The 6,445-nt window shown below is 32.1% G+C and overlaps 1 long non-coding RNA gene across 1 annotated transcript; it reads right to left on the reverse strand.

Annotated features, from left to right (window-relative positions):
- Nucleotides 1-695: 695 nt before the first annotated feature.
- On the reverse strand, nucleotides 696-3,037 carry LOC140886600 (uncharacterized). Its single transcript, XR_012151614.1, has 3 exons — nucleotides 2,830-3,037; nucleotides 2,182-2,233; nucleotides 696-741 (listed from the first exon to the last, which is right to left on the reverse strand). It is a non-coding gene; the product is annotated as an uncharacterized lncRNA (long non-coding RNA).
- Between the last annotated feature and the right edge of the window lie 3,408 nt (nucleotides 3,038-6,445).

Raw genomic sequence — 6,445 nt, forward strand, 5'->3', positions numbered from 1 at the left:
TATAAAATTAAATACTAAAAATTTTGAGGCAATAAAACTCAAAATAATATTTTTGGGCTCTAAAAATGCTCATGGAATAAATTGGCTAGAAAGTTGTCATATCGTCCGTCCACGGTCCCGTCTACGTGATAAAATAATTAAAATACTAAAAATCATAAAAATCATTAATTATGGGTTAAATGCTTAAAAATAAATTAAATCATGCACAAATAATTCACATAATTATTTAACCCATAAATCACAAATTTAAATAATTAAATACCCTAATTATGCATGCGGATTTACGTATTTAAAATACCGGGTGTTACAGTTTATATCCGTTGTCGTAGACATTATTCAACCACATTTTAAAACCGATGTCTTATGTAGGTGTTTGCTTATTATTCAACCACATTTTAAAACCGTTGCCGTATGTTGTTTTTTACAACAATTTTAAACCGTTGTCTTAATTTGATTTTCACAACAGTTATTATTTGTTGTCCTCAACATTACAAATGAAAAATAATTTTAAATTTCTAAAATAAAATTTAATATACAATTTTTCAATATTACAAATCAATATTCTTAGTCTAAATTCTAAATCAATCTACACTAGAAAATATATAGATCGAGTTATGAACTAATCTATATAAATTAACTCGGAACTTTCCAATAGATCGAGTTATGAACTAACCTATATAAATTAACTTGGAACACTCCTTCCAGAATAACATCCAACATTATCCTCTGCATCACGACTATCTGCACAAGTTGACGAATTCAAGTAGCAGAAAAGATGTCAAAATTCTGGAATTCAAATCCATAAAACAAATATGCTGGGATGATCGACTTGATTGTAAATTTCCAATACAGTTATCCAAACAATCCGCATATGACTGAACCATCTTAGAAGATAAACAAAGAATCTAACTAAGCAACAAAGACCGCGTGACATCTCCCTAGCAAAATAGTACTTAAAGAACACCAGCATATAAATAAATTAAAGACAACTATGTTTACCATATAAATTGTAATGTTTTGAAGAGTATCAACAACAGTATAACATCAACATTTTCTTTCACATCATTCTTATCTTCTTCTACAAAAACACAAGAAGTAAATTAAGTCGGTGCAGATCGAGCATTAAAATTTCTAAAAATTCCCATCAAGCTAATTTTATGGTCTGCCATTTGGAATGCCAATTGACGCATATATAGTAACATTGAGTATACATGTTTCCAGATCTAAGCAGATTTGAAGAACACAAAACACAGCAGTTTCTAACATCATCCACCCTGAACATAAGGTCCTCCACATGAATTTTTATCTGAAATTTGTATCAACCACGTAAGTTTCACCTCCCATACCCTAAATGGTCGCAACATCAATGTCATTTCATAACTGTTGCATTTCTTGATGCTCATCACGCAAGTAAACTCACTAGTACTTCAAAATTAATGAAAATGAAATCTAAAAACTAATATCCAATCCTGTGTTTTCTTATGTTCAGATACTTTAATTAAACAAGAAAAGTTAATATACTGGAACAAAATTTAAAAAAATTAATGTATAAAAAAAGACAGATTATTGAAGTAAAAAAATTCCCATTAAGGAGAAGCAAACTCTTTGTGCAAAACAACAAAAGAAAGAACGGTAACTACAACGGTACCCAAAGGATCGAACATGGCAGAAAACAGAGGACCTTTCCTTGAAATGCACCAGGCTTAAGACATAAATGAATAATGGGGAATTAAACTTTGAAAATTGTGTGTAAATAAATTCACGACAATATAAATGGAGCTAGAGAGGAGCTCAAATCCCAAACATCTCCACATTCATCACAAACAGCTAATAAGTTTTAAATTTTATTAGATTAAATTTACAACTACACAATTTTACTTTTCAGTATACATGTGACTAAACTTAATCAATTATACTAAAGTAGCATTTTGGAATGCAACATCTGTTACTCAAATCTTTGAGTTATGCTACTTTAATTAATTTACCATGCAAATTATAAATAGTTAATCTGTACCTAAACTCCAGAAAGAAAATGATACTAAACAAATCAAAACAAAGGCCAAATCCTCAATTTGATAAATTAACTGAACACCAGATAAATATATAAAAGTCTTGTCAGAAAAGTTCAGACTAAACACACGAAATCAAGTTGACACGGGAATGTCGAAATAGAAAGCTTACTTCAGATTCTGAACATCCTCCTTGGTCAGGACAAATGACAGCCCCATCTTTGCTGTCAGTTACAAAATAAAATTCATGACTCAGTTTCAAGAGAAAAAGACAGATAATATACATGTAGTTTTCAAGTTCTTAATTTCAAAATAATAAGAAGATAGATATAGAGCACCATGGTGTTGAAGCGGTTTATTAGTTAATGTTAACTGTTATGTTGTACCCTACTTGAATATTTGTTTAATGATTAAATTAGTATATATATAAAATATTTCGATCAATATATATATATATATATATATATATATATATATATATTAATCAAAATACTATAAAAATTTCGATCAATTAATCATCCTATATTCAACCACATCTGTTGCTTTCCATTCCAACAATCGCAAGAATTCGTAAATTACGGGAATCAGATACTGATCCTAACTTTGATAATAATTTATAAATTTTTGTCACTGTATATAATACATAAAACTAGTTGCACAAGTATTAGGATATGACTTTTGTTTTAATAAAAAATATATATATTAGGATATAATCTGTGAATAATCGTAATTATCGAAATTAAAGATATTTCCTTGAAAAAAATAGCAAATATATTAAAAATGGCAAGTGACAGTAAAGCTCAAGTCATAAAAACCAAACCTGGAATCTGCACATATAATATTATTCACCAAAGAAAGCTTGCATGCCCTCAAATGGCTTCATCTTGGGATGCCTCGATCGAAACGGCACCGTAAGAGACAAGAAACACTTGACCAAATCTGGGCGGAACAAGCAGAGGTACCACCCGATCATGGGAAAATCTATGGGTCTAAAGTCAGCATAATGATTGCAATACTTATACAAGGATATATCAACCAATTGACGGAAGCCAAGTCCACATAAAGTATACAAAACTTTGTTATGGTGCATTAGGAATCCACTGGGGCAAGCAATGAAACACGCCATCTTCATCGTCATTTTCATCATTAACTTCAGATTTAAATTTTTCACTCTATTCTTTATCACCGCTCATTCGTTCTATCAAATCATTTTGAATGAATTCGATTTTAATAAAAATGTAATCAGCAATTCATGTAAAAGGTTTTGTTTCGATAATCACATTCTTTTGTTGCATACCTGTCTTCTCGTACTCGGTCTTCCGTTTCTCAGCCTTCGCAATAAAAGGAGCTTTGTCCTGGAACAATAATTAATCATTTTAGAATAAATGGATACAATCAGTAGATATATCTCTGTCCTCGTGGAGAATTGAATAATCTGATTTTGAAGTAAACCCATACTGCATCAGACATCAATTTCCCCTTGTCACCACCAGCCTTCCAAACCTAATCAAAGCATTGAGTCTCATAATTACTCACTACTCAGAAGACAATCAGTCATTACTACTAAATCAGAATACATAGAAATCACTTACAGTGGCAGTAGATTTGTTATAGGGATGCTTCTCTTTGTATTGTTTTCTAAAGTCCTCGTGTTATTTAAGCACGCATGAGATATAGATATCACCAAATAAAGCTTAAACAGTAAAAACCATAAAATGAAATCAAGAAGGAATACTATACATATATACAATGAGACTCCAAGAACCAAAAGGACGTTCTCACATCGGACAATTCAATTTCATCACTCCATTCCTTCTCGACTTATTCACCAAATCTACAGGCAATAACTCAACTGATATCATCATTATTCAACTGAAAAAACGTCACTTAGCCATTGAACCACGAACAAAAGATTCGAGAAAGCAGAAGTAAGATCGACAAAAAAACGAAAAGCTGGAGACAAAAAAGATGGATACCCTAGAATCACAATTAAGATGAATAACGCATGATTCAGCTCCAGATTCTCCGAAATTCCTAAAATGTAAGATGAAGGCGATCCCGAGAAAGAACTTTCTCAGATTGCCGATATGCCCAGTTCAAAACAACACAATTCCTTATTTAAAAGAGCAAGCTTCTTCAACGCTGCAATTCAAATATTTAGATTCGAAAATTTCATTTCTTTATGTTAGTTATCAGAAACTTGGAATTTAGAATTCTTTTGCACATAGTGAAATGGTTTCATATTGTTGTGCTATGATAGTAAATTAAACAAAAAGAATGACAACATTTATAACTCCATCGAACATCTCAAGTCACAGAGCTAAAGGATTATTTTTTGAACCAAATTTTACAGAAAGGGATAACATGAAATTAAATATATCGCCAAATAACCATTTCAATCGAGCATACCAACTCTTTAAACAGATATCCTAGATCTAGTTGTCATATAAATCAATGAATCACATAAATGCCATATCCACTTATACCACAGATCCAACCATTTTACAGACTCAATCGCCATTATAAAGCCACAATAAACTGAGATATTGAAATTTTTCCAAAAAAAAAAGACAATACCATGTAATCGGTGGTAATAAATGGATCATTAATGGTGAAAAGCTCAATGTCATCACTCTGCAGTGCAACTCTAGCCACCAATCGTCCAATCTTTACAGATCCTGAGCTCAATGTCGAAAGAAGCACACTCAACTTCTGTAATGTATTATAAAAAAAAAATCATTAAATCTGTAGCACAAATAACGTTAAGCTTGAAGAACTCTATCGTATCGCGTACTTCATGATTTGTTGATCCTTCGAGAAGAATAAAAAGACAAAAATATAAATCATACTGTCGCGGTTGGCTGGTGGTGTGGAAATCTCTCTAGGGCTTGAAAAATTAAGGTAAATAAAAGGGAAATCAAAGCAGAAATTCGAAGAAAACGATGAGCTCAAGAAGGAACTTGAAAAAAAAAAACAAAAATCAGAGTCTTCGATTTTTACACCTTTTCTCGACATTCACCGAAAACCCAAACAATAAATCTAGACCTCAACATCTACTAAAATACCACGAAGCAAGAGAACGAATCAAGAGAAGAAATCAACAAAACTTACACAGTGATAGTCGCGACAGTGCAGTTCCATTCCAAGTTGTAAACTCGCGATTGAAGTCATGATTGGCATTGCTAAGGCTTGGGCTAGCAGCAACGAGGTCGGACGACCATTTTACGGCGATCAATCGGCGCCGGAGGTGAACGGGTTTGACTAGGGATTGAAGGGGGCGACGAATTCGGCTAGGGATTGGGTTTCTCTCGTTTCTTCACTTTAGCCTCAAAGCGTGTAGTATAGGCTATTATGTATTGTATATATTTTTTTAAAAAAATAAAAATAAATAAAAAATCCTTTCAAAAAAAAAAAAATTAAATAAATAACAACGACAACGAATTACAAAATATAAAAAAATAAAAATAAATAAAAAATCCTTTCAAAAAAAAATAATAATAAATAAATAACAACGACAACGAATTACAAAATATGTTGTCTTAGACCTCCAAAAGCACGCACATTGACAACGGTTAATTAAAACCGTTGTCGTAGGCCATAAAAAACCCGCTCATAGACAACGGTTAATTAAAACCGTTGTCTTTGACATATATAAGACAACGGTTTTGAGAAAACCATTGTTGTTTTTAAAAAAAATATGGCCAACAACAACGGTTTTTGTAAAAACCGTTGTTAAAAAGTAAAAGACAACAGTTTAGATATAAAACCGTTGTTTTTTTGGTGTTGTTAATTAATATATTTGTTGTAGTGTTAGGTGTTGACTTGATAGTATAGACGAGCAAGGAAATTGGTAATTTCCATTAAAGTGCTTTATCGCAAGGAAAAGTTGATACTGATTCAAGCAATTTCTTAGTGATAGTAATCGCATACTCGGGTCGAGTAACGGAAGGGATCCAGATTTCTGCTTCGTGTGCGAGTTGTCCATTCACTACAAGAAAAAAGGCAAACCACAACGCATTTTCCCCGTTGTTGTTGTCCCAAAAAAAGCATTGTCGTAGGCAGTGTTGTAAAAGACCGCGGTCAAAGAAAATGGGGAAAAAGCGTTGTGGTATTTAAAAAAGACAACGCTTTGAAAGCGTTGTGGTATTCGAAAAAGACAACGCTTTAAAAGCGTTATGGTATTCGGAAAAGACAACGCTTAAAAGCGTTGTAAAAGACAACGCTGAAAAAACGTTGTTGTTTCTAGAAATTACAATGCTTAAAAAGCGTTGTAGATCTACGCTAGGACAACACTTTTTAAGTGTAAAAAAGCGTTGTGCTTTCTAGAGATGGCTTAAAAAAAGCGTTGTGCTTCGTTGTTAATTTGGGTGAAAAAACTTTATCGTTAAAAACGTTGTTTTCGATTTTTTTGCAAATTTAAATGTCTATATAAATAA

Source organism: Henckelia pumila, chromosome 3 (assembly GCF_033568475.1).
Source record: "Henckelia pumila isolate YLH828 chromosome 3, ASM3356847v2, whole genome shotgun sequence".
In the NCBI taxonomy this organism is placed as follows: Eukaryota; Viridiplantae; Streptophyta; class Magnoliopsida; order Lamiales; family Gesneriaceae; genus Henckelia; species Henckelia pumila.